Source organism: Arachis ipaensis, chromosome B5, assembly GCF_059453495.1.
Source record: "Arachis ipaensis isolate K30076 ecotype BB chromosome B5, ASM5945349v1, whole genome shotgun sequence".
Classification (NCBI taxonomy): Eukaryota; Viridiplantae; Streptophyta; class Magnoliopsida; order Fabales; family Fabaceae; genus Arachis; species Arachis ipaensis.
Genome location: NC_142440.1, coordinates 66,638,631 through 66,654,380, shown reverse-complemented (window position 1 = coordinate 66,654,380; position 15,750 = coordinate 66,638,631).

Genomic DNA, 15,750 nt, shown 5'->3' with positions numbered 1-15,750 from the left:
CAGCTTTGAGTGATTACCTTGATAGAATGGTTAGCTCTCTACATCATACACAATATTTGCATGCTCAATTGGTATACTAATAATATGTTAGGGAAACAAAACACCCAAAATAAAAAAAGTGGGAAAAAAAGTGATACAACAGCGAGCCAATCAGAAACGGGGCACAATAGCAACATCCTGTGCTAAATTCTAATTACATCAATCAAACATAAGTTCTAAGCAGTCTTCTACATTACAGACTTCAGCAAGTTAAACCCATTACATCAACAACTTCGGTTTTTCTTTTTCATGTGCTAATAACTAAAACATAAACTCAAATCAAAAGCTAAAAAGTTTCATAGTAAATGTTCCACTTCTCTTTGTAATAAAAAGGAGAAATATTGAAGGCTTGATTGTTGATCCCCCACAGCAACCCAGAGTTTGAATGACCAGTTTCCTTTCTCAACACATTTGTTCCTACATAACATAGGATAATAAAAAATAATCGAAATTCAGAAGGCATTAACATGAAGCAGCAAAATACAAGTTTAATTCTTATCAAGTGACTAAAAACCACAACAAAACAAAAAAAAAGTAGGCAGTGCAATTCCCCCTTCTGCTTTGTTCCACCCATTCCTCTTCGCTGCCGTTGAGCTCGAAGATCCCGTCGTTGCCGGAGTGAAAGCTCCGCCGTTGCTGGGTCTATACAAGCAAGCAAGGAAAGAGAATATTATTCATCATGACTATACAATTATGTATATTTTTCTACTAGTAAAATTGTTTAATTTAATTGAATAATAATGTAAAACCTTGTTACACTTTAATATAACAATGAAACTCTTAATTTATTTGTTTACTCTTTTCCTTTTGAGTATATTTTGGGGTCACAGGAGAGAGAATACAAGGATGCCCTTGAAGCTTTCAATGAGAAAAACAGGGAAAAGACTCAACTAGTTACAAAATTGATGGAGGTTAGAACTTCTATTTATATTTTCTACTATTGTAAAAAGGAATGAATATTTGTCACTAAGTAAAAGAAAACAGGATAATTTTCTACATATAATTTGATCTAACTAAGTAACTTACATTCTCATTTTTTTTTCTTTTTCTTTTTGGCCATACCAAATATAAGCATGCAAAGGGAGAAACAGATTATACCCAAAGAACGAGCAAACAAAAAAGTAATAGAAATTTGTTCACCTCAGCGGTGAAAATTAGCATCCATGTCCTCCCAGGGAATTCATTGCCAAGCAGGGTTTCAAGAAAGCCAGAAGGATCAATTCTTATCAAGGCTCTAAGTCTTTAACTGAAAAAAAAAAAAAAAAGAAATGACCCTACTTCCACTTCCACTTCCACTTCCACTTCACTCTTAGCATTGTGGTAACAAATTGAAAGGAAGAATGTTTATATGCACACACTTTTGTGTACCTTTCTTTTCAGAATGCCTTGGTGTGTTTGGATATATATAAACTTTAAGTTGCAATGCCTTATTCCAATTGCCGATTAACTATGATAGAAGACTGCAAGTTTAAGAGCACTCTGATGCCAATAGAAAGCAATAGTGGTTAGTAAGGGTGCAACTTGGAACAAGCACTTTGGAATGAGTTATTACCACTAGTTCTAAAGTTATAACTGTTACCAAGGTGCAACTTTATTTCCGTATAGTTTCTCTGATTCGCATCTAGCCGCTGAAATTCGTGACACAAAAAAGAAAGAAACAGCAGCCTCTAATAGCAATACCATAGAGTAACTCACTTGAAACATAAGAAGGTGGTAACCCACTTGAAAATTCATCAAAAAATTTCACATATCAATAGGAATACCATAGAGTAAAATCACATATCAACATAAAAATAAATATACTGGTCAACTGTGAATTGAAAAGGCATAATGATTACTAACCTCCAAGCGTTTAGGCAGAGTCCTGCGCGGCGGCGGCGGAAGCAGGGAGCGGCGGCGGACGCAGGGAGCGGCGGCGGAAGCAGGGAGCGGCGGCGGACGCAGGGAGCGGCGGGGGACGCAGGGAGCGGCGGCGGACGCAGGGATGAAACCTAAACGAACAGGAAGCAACATCAAGCACGCGAAAACAAAAAGGATACAGTGAAATTGAGAATAGTACGGTGAATGTGAGAGCTCACTGAGTGATGCGGCAAGAGAATTTTGCGTCCGGGCTATTGCAGCGAACTGAGATTGGAGGGCATAGCGATAGGGTTTGGTGAGAAAGGGGAGGGCAGAGTTAGGTTTCCAATCTCCTTTGAATCTGAAACTAAAAGAATAAGGGAAAAAATGTAAATATCAAAAGTTAAAGGGATTCAAATTTAATTAGCCAATTTTCCAAAAAAAAAAGGGGTATATTTTATAATTACTTTTATGATGGTTAATGATTAACCTACAATTTTGTAGGAGCATAGAATCCATGGCCTTTTATTATATATATAAATCTGTTCGTGTTTATTAAAATAATCTTATTTGCCTTGTGAAAGATTTTTTTAAAATCTTAAATTCTTGTTTCAGAAAATCAATACAAATAAAAAAAAAGCAACACAAAAAATCAAAACAAATCAAATTTCATTAAAAGCATAGATTCGTAACTAAAAAACGCGCTAACCACCTATCTTTTCCCAGCAAATCAGTAGTCTATTTAGCACCCCCTCTATTTCAATTGAAAAATTGAAAACCCATTATCTCTCTCAAACCATTCCTTCCACCGCCATTGAAAAAGAGAGACAAAAGAAGGATTGCTGCTCGTTCAGAAAGAAGGATCGTTACTGCTGTTGCTGGCAAGGTTGTTTGTTGCCGTGGCTATTTGTGATCTTTTTTTGCCGCTCGTTTCAACAAAATTACAGGTTCTCTTAATCGCTTCCCTTGCTTGTTGTTGTCGCTAATTGAACATGATTGTGATGGTATGTACGGTTCGCAACTTTTAGTATATGTATGGTATGTGTTGTGCCTAATTCAGTCTTTGTTCCTCTGTTTAGTTATGTGCCCTGCACATTTTTGTGAATCCAAAATATAAATAGAACCGTGTGAATTTTAGTATCTCTATTGTGTCCCAACTAAATTTTAGCTCATTTATAGGTCTCTAAACTTTATGGTAATTTTTCTGAAGAAAGTGGCAGAATGTAATTTTCCTGTGAGAGAGCAATTCAATAATTACATCTTATCTGGATATGTAGTACTACTACAACAACAAAAAAGCATTGTCCCACTAAGTCGGGTCGGCTACATAAATCAAACGATCCTATTGTGCTTTGTCATGTATCATGTCTATAGAGACACCGTTTACATGTAGATCTCATTTGAGCCTCTTTAGGTCTTCTTCTGCCTTTCACCTATTGTCTATCTTTTATATTGGGTGTTTTATTGGTCTTCTTCTCACATGTCCAAACCACCTGAGATACGATTCAACCATCTTTTTCATAATGGGTGTTACTCCAATTCTCTCCCTTATATCTTCGTTCTTTATTTTATCCAATCGCGTATGACCACTCATCCATTTCAACATCTTTATCTCTGCCACACTTAACTTATGTTTTTGCTCTCCTGTGGCCGTCCAACACTTCATACCATAAAGCATAGCCGGTCTTATAGCAGTGCCATAGAATTTACCTTTAAGTTTTAAAGGCACTTTTTTGTCGCATATAAAACCAGATGCACTCTGCCATTTTGACCAACCTGCTTCGATCCTATGATTTACATCCTGTTCAATCTCTCCATTATCATATATGATGCACTCAAGATACTTAAAACTTTTAACTTTTGGTAAGATGTTTTCTCTAATTTTCACCTCTATATTAGAGTTTTCTCTTCTCAGACTGAATTTACATTTCATATATTCTGTCTTGTTACGGCTTATACGTAGACCATACACTTCTAGAGCTTCTCTCCAAAAGTCCAACTTCTTATTTAAGTCTTCCCTTAATTCGATATTATCGGCAAAAAACATACATCATGACACAGACTCTTAGATGTGCTTTGTAAGTACTTTCAATATAAAAAGATATGGATTTAAGGATATGTAGTGCCTAGAAATTTACTATTCTTGATTAGTTGAAATTCTTATTTTTTAGATGAATGTTTTGACATAAAGTTTGCACATTTTTTATGTCGTTTATCATAATTTTAGTACCAAATGACCTCGGCATTAGGCCTGAAGCAAATACTTTAATTTCAAGCTTTATTCCATTAAAACGTGAAAAGTTTTTGCCAATACTAGCAATCACTATTTCTTTTTCATATAATTTAAGGACTTACTGGCATTATAACTCAATTTTATCAGAGTTTGATTTCTAAACAGCTCTATCTCGTGAAAAGTTTATGCCAATACTAGCAATCACTATTTCTTTTTCATATAATTTAAGAATTTGCTGGCATTATAACTCAATTTTGTCAGAGTTTAATTTTTAAACAGCTCTATCTCTAAAAAATTAATTCATTTTCACTAATGGTTAATGTTACGGATTCTACACCCAGAACGGTCACGGAATTCGGCTATTCGGGTTCGACCCATCCTGCCTATCTAAAAGGCCCAGAATCGGCCTAATAAAGGCTACTAACCAACTTTCAAATTCAAACATCTCATTTATCTTAGCCAAACAAGATAAGATAAGATAGCTACCATCACCTATAAATAGAAGACTCAGGTCCCTCCAAGTATTCACTTATTCCACACACCTTATACCTCTTAGATCCATTCTGACTTGAGCGTCAGAGTGTCTTTGCAGGTACCACCCCATCGCTCCAGTCCAACAATCCAGCATCCGCCTCGATTAGCAAGTTTCTCTTAACCTGTATCGAAGGCATCCAATACAGTTAAATTCATCTATAATTGCAAGTTATTATTATTATTATTATTATTATTATTATTATTATTATTATTATTTTTTAACTAAAGTAATTTGTTAAAGCAAAATCTTTGTTCTATTATGTTCTTTTCTTTTGAGTGTTGTATTTGGTTAGTTAGTCATCTCTTATTTTGATTTACCTTAGCTACATAAAAAAGCAGTTATAAAATTATAGAGGTCATAGAGGATAATTCATTTAATATATATATAAACTAACATAGGAAAAATAAAACATTATAATTAGAAAAAATGAAGGAAGAAAATAACAACTTAAAGTACTCAAAATTAAACGTCGTACTTTACATACTACCGGTACTCACAATCTTAGCAAGCATTACTAACGAGGCTTTTGATGGTTTTTAATACTGTGGCGAGCTTCTATGCACTAAATAAAGCTTATGTGCACTAGAGTTTGATTTGCTGTCTACTTTGTATTTACTTGTTTATTTATTTATTTATTTTTGTCTCAATAGTCAAATTTTGGAGCTCTCTGCACTTCTCCTAAACGACAGAACATGTCTCAGTATAATCTAAGGTATTATTAATTATATTCCAAGTGTTATGAGTTATTTGTGTCTTATTTATGTGTATTTTTGTTCTGAGTTTTTCATTAAATTGCTACAAGTGTTAATGTATTTTTTTTGTGACTACAAGTGTTAATGTGTATAAATTATAATAACTCACATAAAATAATAAAAAAAAATAAATATGTAAGGACAATGTTATAGAGTTATAAATATTATTATTTTTAGCTAATAATAATTTATATTCATATTTATAAAAGTTTTGTACACAAAAAATATATAGTTTGTACCTATATTTATAAGAATTTGTATATATAAATTAATACTCTCACATTTTTTCAAAATTTCTATATGCAAATTGGTTAAATTTATTTGTTAAAAATAATTTAGTATTTGTGCTGATTAAATAAGGGCTAAAAATACTAAAAATTTCTAACACTCAAGAATTTTTTAATATTAAAAATTCTTGAAAACCAATAATTTTTAATATTTTTTACCATTATTTAGCCAGTACAAATATTAAATTATCTTTTTATTAATTTATGTGTGTAAATTCTAAAAAATATGGATGTAAATTGTATTGATTAATGCAGTATGAAGTGTTATATGTTATTTTGAAATGATCATGTTTTATGAAATTAATTATTCCTGTGTCCCAATTTGATCATCAATTTGTTGGAGTGGAGATTTGGTTAAGTTAGGTAGAAAATTTGATTGAACTCTTCTTTCTTCCTTGGTGATAGAGACTTGATTAAATGGACGAGATAATGCATCTTTATATGTGTAGTTTGCTTCCATTTAAAGTTGTTCTATATGGCTACCCTATTTGACAATGTAATATATAAAGGAGGTAGCAAAATAATTTTTCTACCTTTCTAATTAGTAAAGCACTTTCTAGACAAATACTACTTGTGTTGCTAAATTTTGGAAATATTTTCAAGAAGGAACACCCTCTAATTACTATGTCTACGTTCTACTTTAAAATGAAAATACGGGCACTTGGAGAAGTATTTGGATGGATAAGAGCATTTCCTTTATTTCATTGTTGTTTCTATGTACTGTGTGCTATGTATTATCCTTTGATTATTTGATTTCATCAAGATATTAAGACTAATAGTTTTGTTAACAATGGTTAATAATCTTCTTCTACATTGATAATTTAATTTTATCAACATCATTAATTAATGAAAAGTGGCCGTAGATATATAGGTGCAAATTATATATTTTTTATGTGTAAAAAATCTGTAAATATGGGTGTAAAGTAAATATTATCTTATCCTTTTTAAAATAATATGTAAGTTATCTTCTCTATTCTAATGGGTGTTTATTTATTTTAAATTTTTAGTAAAATTTGTTGGATGACTAATTTATTTATAAAATAAAAAATAAAAAATTGATTTCAGGTCATTAAAATTTGTTAGAAATTTAATAAAATATTTAAAAATAATATTATATATTACTCTTTTATTTTTCACATAAAATCTTTGATTTCTAACAAAAATTAAATAAAAATCCAGACTTTCATAAAAAATAATTACAAACTAGCTACATTAATTTTTAAAAAACAAGATATAAAGTGTTTTAATTTCTTCCTTTTTTTTTCATATAATTCTAAACCAAATTGTATAGAATAAATTTTTAAATTTAAAAATCTATTTGATACTATAAACTTTTTAAAATGAAAATTTTCATGGTGACAGTAATTTGTGTTTCTATTTTTAATTTGTTACATCAATATTTTAGTTTAGAATTTAGTTAATATAAGAAAACTTTTAAATTCATATTTTACTAAATATATAACAAATATATTAAAATAAAAATTAAATTAAAATATGACACATAAGAGAGAATAACTTACATGTTACTCTAAAGAATGTAGAATAACATTCACCAAATTATTACTGATTAGGTGCTGGCCAAAAATAATATTTGTTGGGCATATAACATTGTTCGAGTTATAAAATTAAAATTTGAGGTACAAAAATATCCTTGATAATAATTAATTTATTTAATTATTTCACTATTTTTACTGTCTCTCACCATTAATTTAGGATACAATAATTGAAAAAAAATAATATGATATGATCCTGGGTTAATACTTATCCATAAACTCTCACAATAACATTTTAGTACTTTCTCCTAAATAGAATTTGTTCATTCCAATTTGATTTATTTTTCTTACCTCATTGTTCTTGTTTTCAGATGTTACTCTCTCTCCCAGGAAATGATCTCAGACATCCTATTACGACTTTCTGTGAAATCTCTGTTGCGATTCAGGTGTGTTTGCCGGTCCTGGAAATCCCTAATACATTGCCCGATTTTCACGAAACTTCACCTTCAAAGATCTCCTAAGAACACCAACTTCTTGTTAGTAGGAATAGACACGGATCCTGCTTTGGTATTATCGTATTCTCTTCATTCTTTAATGAAGGAGACAATTCCCTTTAATGCACAGTCCCTTGGTTTTGGAAAAGATTTAACAGAATGTTACTGGGTCAATGGTGCAATCAATGGACTCTCTTGCGTTTCAAGTATTGTTCCTTATGACATGAAATATAAGGTATTCAATGTACGACTCTGGAACCCGGTTACAAGGTTAATATCTGCAGCGTCACCACTTTTATACGTAGAGAGAGAATGTGCATGTATTGTTAAGTTTGGATTAGGCTACGATGACTCAACTAACACTTACAAGGTGGTAGCTAACATAATAGATCGTCGACAATGGAAAAATGAGTTGAGAATTTACAACAGACCGGGTGACACATGCTGGAGAACCGTTTCAACTCCCTCGGATCTTCTCATTTCTTGGGAAGAAGGACAATTTGTGAGCAACACTTTTAATTGGTTAGCGATTCGTCCACCTGGACCAATTGATCGTCAGAGAATCCAGCAGCTCGAATACACTTATGATGACTACGTGATCTTTTCACTTCATGTGGGGCAAGAAACGCACAAGCTTTTGCGAATTCCTGTTGTTCTTGACGACTACAATCGTGAAGAACCAAAGCTCGTAGTATTGAAGGATCACCTCTGTGTTTTTCATGATTTCGAAGGGACTCATGTTGTTGTGTGGCAGCTTGAGAAATTTGGAGTTGAAGATTCTTGGACTATATTAATGAAATTCAGTTATGTTTCTCTTCAAATCGACGCGTGTAGCTGTTCATTCAGGGATTATTCACAGTTTAACATGTCCGAGGATGGTAATTATTTGTTGATGTATAACAAACGTGATAGCATATTACTTGTGTATGATCAAAGAGTTAAGGAAGTAAGCAAGTGCATAAACCTTTGCAATAATCATCGTTGGGTGGGTGTCAATGGTCACGTTCAAAGCTTGGTTTCGCCTGAGTGAAGAAATTAATAATGCTCTTTAGTTTCTTGCACCGGTTAGGGTTTGCAAGTTGTGTTAGATAGGTTAGTAATAAGTTCCATATATGCAACTCAACTAGTTTGAATTTTGTTTTTTTCGGCTCCTTCCTCCTTAGCTTGAGTAGTTTGTTGATTGATTTTAATTTTATTTTTTTCCAATTATCATATCAAATCTTGGCTCCAGAACTTAGAATAATTGACAATATGACTATGCTGTATATGTTTTGAAATTAGAGTTTTATCATCACATAAACCCCCTAAGATTATAGGCATCCATCAAAGTATAGTTAACTATGAAGATTAGTTATATCACAAGTAGACACATATATGATAAGTTTAAAAATAAATATCTGTTACACATTTAAGTAATATTATCATCCAAGTCCAACAAAATAGATCTACCACCAACAAAAACTGCTCTTATTAAAAAGAGCGTGATTACATGCGCAGACATCATTCTTCCACCCAAGTCATTTACGTTCACGCACTATGTTATCATCGTCGTCTTCTTCTTCTTCTTCTTTGCGTTCCTCTCCGTCCTTCTCCTCTTTCTCAACTAATTCCGATAACGGCATCAAAAATTTAGTGCGAAATTTTTTTCAAAATCACAACTCGACAAATGCATTGAATCGTATCAAGTAATACCACAGTGAGTGAGTTATCGTTTCTACAAGAATTAAAGGACTAAGCAATAGTGATTAATTTGATTATTCTAATTAGACAAATTACAAAACAGTGGAGTGAGGAATCAAAGTAAACATGTAAACATAGAACAATAAAATTGGCAAACAGTGAGTGATGACAATGATGGTAAGAATGTTAAGATTTCAGAGATGTTCACTCCTTAAGAAAACAATTCTTTGTGTTCATTTATTTGAGGCATGCAAAGATCAATCACGATAAATCATAAATAATCAAATTCTAATTCCTTAGCAATTTAATTCCCTTTAACCTAATAAGTCACTAATTCTTTAGTCAATTACTTAAGAAAGAGATTAAGCACAAATATGATTTAGTTTCAAATAAGATTCAAGAATAGTCCTTAAGTTGAATTATATGTTACTTATCCAAGTTAGTCATAAACAATTGAAACTTACAAGAAAGAATGATTTCTAAAAGTTTTCTAATCCGAATTTTATGTCACTTATTCAAACTAGTGCAATTGAAATCACAAAGCGCCGCACACTCTTTAAAACACTATTCTTAGTTAAATCAAAAAGTTTTGAGAAAGAGTTTTCAAACTAATTCCAATATTACTTTTTCCAAAATAATATTTAGAATCCAAATCGGAGTTAGAATATTTTCCAATAATTCTAAATCTTTAGAGATGAAGAACAAAAATTCAATCATAAAATAAAGCAAAGCCTAAATCTCAAATAAGCAAAACACTTTAATTAATAATCTATAAAAGGATGAACAGAGCTCATAACCTTAACAAATGAAATTAGTTGCTCATGGTGGAATGAAAACAAAACTGTAAACCGTGGTGTGTAGTATAAAACGTGATGTCCTTGATCTATGGACAATAACTTATTTAAAATCTAAACCTAAAATTCAAATTCAAACTAAATCAAAACAAAATCAAATTTAATTCAAATCAAATCTTTTCTAATAACTCATAATTATCTAGTAATCTTTCTTATAATTGAAATTCAGAACTTAGTGTCTTGCTTTGTTGAAATTATGGGCTTGCAATTTTAATCTTGGGCCAATAAAACACATAAAGTTGGAGAGATTAGTAAAGAATTGTGAAGTCCCTAGATGATAGCTCAAGCCATGCGTTATACGCAAAGGAAGCAAGTAGAACACATGACTTGAGAAGTGGCCACTAGAGGTGTTCCAAGCCCATGTGTTATATGCATGGTGTCTCAAGTATAACGCATGGTTGGAGGTTTCCTACTGGAAGTGTAATTTAATTTGGCCCATGCATTATATGAATGGCTTTTTTCCCCTTAGAAGTGCTTTTTGTCCCTTTAGTGTGGCTGCCTTCAATGCAGGAGGAGGTTATGTTAGACTCAAGTCCATTCTAGAGATATACATATTGTTAGAAAGCTCTGAATGTTAGCTTTCTAACGTCTTTAGAACTGTTACATTTGGACTTCTCTAACTCATATTATGCTCATTGGAGTATAAAGAGGTCAAGGGAAGCTGCGTTAGATGCATAGATCTTTGCGTTATACAGCATGGTTCAATTGGATTTGAGATGGGATTATGTTCAATGCAGGAGAAGACTGCGTTAAACGCATCTCCACTATTATTATATATCATTGGAAAGTTCTGAAAGTTGACTTTCTAATGCCGTTAGAACCGCTTCATTTGGACCTCTATAGCTCAAGTTATTCTTACTGGAGTATGAAGAGGTCAGGGTTGCAAATTCTCTTTGAACTTCCCTAGGTTTGTTTTCAATTCTTAGTTCACTGGGGGTTGCTTCCTTTTACATGCCACTTTTTTGTTCTCTCTTGAGCTTTTTTAGTTGTCCTTCTCCTCCTTTGTTCTTGCCTAAAATTTTTTACAATTTTTTATACGTACCAAAGCTCAAAGCAACTCCAAGAAACATTGATTAAAGCATATAAAATCTCAATTATAACAAAAAAATTACTAACTTTATTCAAAAAAATAATAAAAAAAAACTAAAGATGCTCATATATCAATTATCTCATAATTTTACTAGTAAGATACAAGAAGTACCCTAGAAGGCCAACTAAGAGAGATACTAGTAGAGATGCTCCAAAAGTCAATTTTGATCTATGTAGAACAAAAAGGAAATATACTCAAGTAACATGCAAATTCCAGGTCCAAAAAAAAAAAAAAAAGTAACATGCAAATTCTGTCTTCAAGTGAGTTCTTAAAATATGTTTGTGTTATTAGATTTTCATATACAAATTTTTGTTTTTAAACTACTATTTATCAACGTTATACATAGGTCGGCCACAATTCAAGAAATTTTAAAAGAAAGGAGTTACTGGCTGCAAGTCCAAATCAGGCTTTTGTAGCAGTTGGCGCATGACAAGATGGAGTAGCACAAGTAAATGTAGTACAAGCAGGAGCAAGAACATCGGGTAACACGTAAGCAGGTTATTTTGCTACGTTATTGTAGACCTTACCTAAGGCTCCTGATAAGAATTTATAAAAAAAAATAGATAAAGGTGGTTTTTTCCTACTAGACCTCTAAGAAACCTGTTCTTAGCAACCTAGGTCACCGGAAGGGGCTCCCTACTAGACCTTCAAAGAACCTGTCCTTGACAACCTAGATGAGAGGGATGAAAATTGAATCACTCAATCTTCTCCATGCAACCAGCGAAGCAAATCACTCACCTCACTCAATCACACTTAAAAAAACGTGCATAAAGCACTAAGGAAATTTTATTCATCAAAGTTATTCCAAATGGTCTCACCAGAGGTGTTTAAATAGGCTCCTAACAAACTAACTAAAAGATAAGATAACTAATTTAAATCAGATTTGATCTTATTAGATTAGATCATATTTGATTTAAATTTTTAAAATCCTAAAGATATGATAACTAATTTAAATCAGATTTGATCTTATTAGATTAGATCAGATTTGATTTAAATTTAAAATCCCTAAAAATACTACTAAGCAAATCAGGAGTAATTCAAATCTTTCAACAAACTCTAACAACAAAACAAACTAACATAAATGCCTAAAAATTCGAAAATTAATAATAAATTATGTCTCTAATTGAATTTGAAAAGCATTATTGGCCTTCTTGCTGTCCTGACTTAGCCCAATGGGCTTATGAGTTGTCGCCCTTTCAACACCACTGTTTTTGAGACGGACTCTTGGTCTTCTAGATGTCCAAGACTGGCATGGCACAATTCTTCTAGAATTCAGATCCTTGAATATGAAAAGATTATCATTCCATCCCTTAGCTCTAAGATGACGAAAATGTCCTCCTGACCACATATCATTCTCTCCCTCTTCAAAAAGATTCGTCCTCGAATCTTGCATGAGATGCTCTTCGTCCCTCCAAAGAATCCAAACCCAATCTCCAGGTTTAAATACCATGGTTTGATGACTCTTCTCTACCCACTGAATTGTGGCTATGTCCTTCATGTGTGCAAGTTCAATCTTTCCAACCATAGTTTCACCATCTTGTTCAAAGTGTGCAATTTGTCTTCCTTTCTTTTCATCTATATTAATGCCTTTATAGTTGATCAGTGAATCTACAAAGCCTGGGAAAGTTGATATAAAAACACTAGGAATTTCATTGTTAGATGTATGAGAAACTAAGGATTCCATGGAATTCAATGATACTAATGCACTCTTGTCTAAGCTAGAACTTTCTAGATCTCTCTCACAAGTGTGTTTATTGCTATCAGTTTCTTTGTCACTCATTGACTCCTTTCGCTCACTATTCTCATATTTTCTCTCAAAACTCTCGCATTCAATCAAACATGGATTCCTTTCACTCAAACACTCAATCTCTTTCTCAATTTCTTTTCTCTCATATTTTTCAAATTGCTCACATCCCAAGGACCCAGTTGAGAAATTCTGCACGGTTGAATTTTCCAAGGACACATCACCCTCTACAGCATACTCAACAAATTCTTCCATCTCTGGCTTTGAAGAAGAATGAAAGATAGGCGTAGAAGAATTCCTCTTGTTATGGCGATCTATCATTTGTTGCACTTGCTCCCAGTTAATGACCAATTTGACCAAATCCTCCATGGTTGCATAACGGTAACGTTGGACTGTATCTACAAGTTCTTCACGTAATCCAAACAAAAATCGTTCCATAAGAACCTCAGGACTCATTTTAATATTAGCTTTGCCCATTAAATATAAAAATTTCGTGTGGTACTCCATTACTGATTGTGAACCTTGTTGCAACTTACAAAATCTTCCAAAAAATTCATTGTGGTATGATGATGGCACAACTCGATTCCTCATGTGGTATGATGAGGGCACAAACTGCCTCCTCATAAATTTCTTCATCTTCTCCCAACTACAAATTGGGCTCTTTCCGTACCGTCTTCTAGATCTTCCTAATTCAGTCCACCATATAAGGGCAACATCAGAAAAATTGGCTTGTACTAGTCGAACCGTCTTTTCCTCTGAAAGGATGCAATTTGTAAAAATCGACTCTACCTTTCTTTCCCAATCGAAATAAGCTTCAGGATTGTTCCTTCCTTTAAATGTAGGGATTTTCAACCGAAAACCCTTTTTCACATATGAGATTCCGTCGTCATCACTATTGTAATACTCAATCATTTTTTTTTGTTTTTTTTTTCAGACACTGACTTAAAGATAGAAAAATTGCAAAAATAAAATTAAAAAAAAAAAGAAATTTATTTTTTTTTCGTTTTTTTTATTTGACTCTAACATGAATTTACAGAAATTAAAAGAAAAAAAAGACTAAACAAGACCCATGAAACGTGTAGATAAATAAAAATTTACCTACGACCTGTAACTGATACCAGATGATAAGAAAATAAAAAAAAAATAGATAAAGGGGTTTTTTTCCTACTAGACCTCTAAGAAATCTGTTCTTAGCAACCTAGGTCATCGGAAGGGACTCCCTACTAGACCTTCAAAGAACCTGTCCTTGACAACTTAGATCAGAGCGATGAAAATTGAATCACTCAATCTTCTCCATGCAACCAGCGAAGCAAATCACTCACCTCACTCAATCACACTTAAAAAAACGTGGAAAATTTTATTCATCAAAGTTATTCCAAATGGTCTCACCAGAGGTGTTTAAATAGGCTCCTAACAAACTAACTAAAAGATAAGATAACTAATTTAAATCAGATTTGATCTTATTAGATTAGATCATATTTGATTTAAATTTTTAAAATCCTAAAGATATGATAACTAATTTAAATCAGATTTGATCTTATTAGATTAGATCAGATTTGATTTAAATTTAAAATCCCTAAAAATACTACTAAGCAAATCAGGAGTAATTCAAATCTTTCAACAAACTCTAACAACAAAACAAACTAACATAAATGCCTAAAAATTCGAAAATTAATAATAAATTATTTCTCTAATTGAATTTGAAAAGCATTATTGGCCTTCTTGCTGTCCTGACTTAGCCCAATGGGCTTTATGAGTTGTCGCCCTTTCAGCACCACTGTTTTTGAGACGGACTCTTGGTCTTCTAGATGTCAAGACTGGCATGGCACAATTCTTCTAGAATTCAGATCCTTGAATATGACAAGATCATCATTCCGTCCCTTAGCTCTAAGATGACGAAAATGTCCTCCTGACCACATATCAGCTCCTTTTAATGGTCTTTTGTGGATCAAGTGTGTTGAACATTTATTACAGGTTATGTTTTTCAAAATTATTCTCTGAGTCAATGTCAGTTATTATATTTGTTGCATTCTGTTTTCTACGATTGTCAATCAAATTAGTGACTATCTATTTTAATCCTTAGCTCTAACATAACACTCGGCCATTTAATCATTTAAGATGCAAAAAGGAAATCATATTCCATTTCACTGAAGGTTCAATTACATAATAATTACGAGGTATAAAATTATGGTTCAACAAAGAATACATTAGCAGCTTACAACCATCATCCAACTCCATACCTAAACTCTTGAGTTATATCTTCATAAGAATGTACATGAAAAACATCAAGCACAACAATAACCCAAATGAAATATCAACAATCCAAATCCTCAAAGCCTTGATTTCACCTTCTAGCTTTTCCATCTTCACCAGCATGCTTAGATTCCACTCCGTGTCTTGAAAAACATACTAATGCTTATTTTGTTGTCTCCCAATCACAGCTCTTGTCAAACTTTACCACTCATCATCAATCTCATCAACCCAACAAAAACAATTGCAAGCCTGGGTTTATAAAATAACATCACTATTTAACTGATAAATAGGTACCCGTTAAGACACCAGTAAACCTCACAAATGTCGCCCACCTTCCAGAAAGGAAATTGAATACTCGAACCACAGTAGCATCTCCCATTCAGAATTTCTCATGCTTCTTTTTCAAACTTGAATCTCCTGAAAAGCTCCAATTGCTGTTAATCAAAGGGCTTGCTCT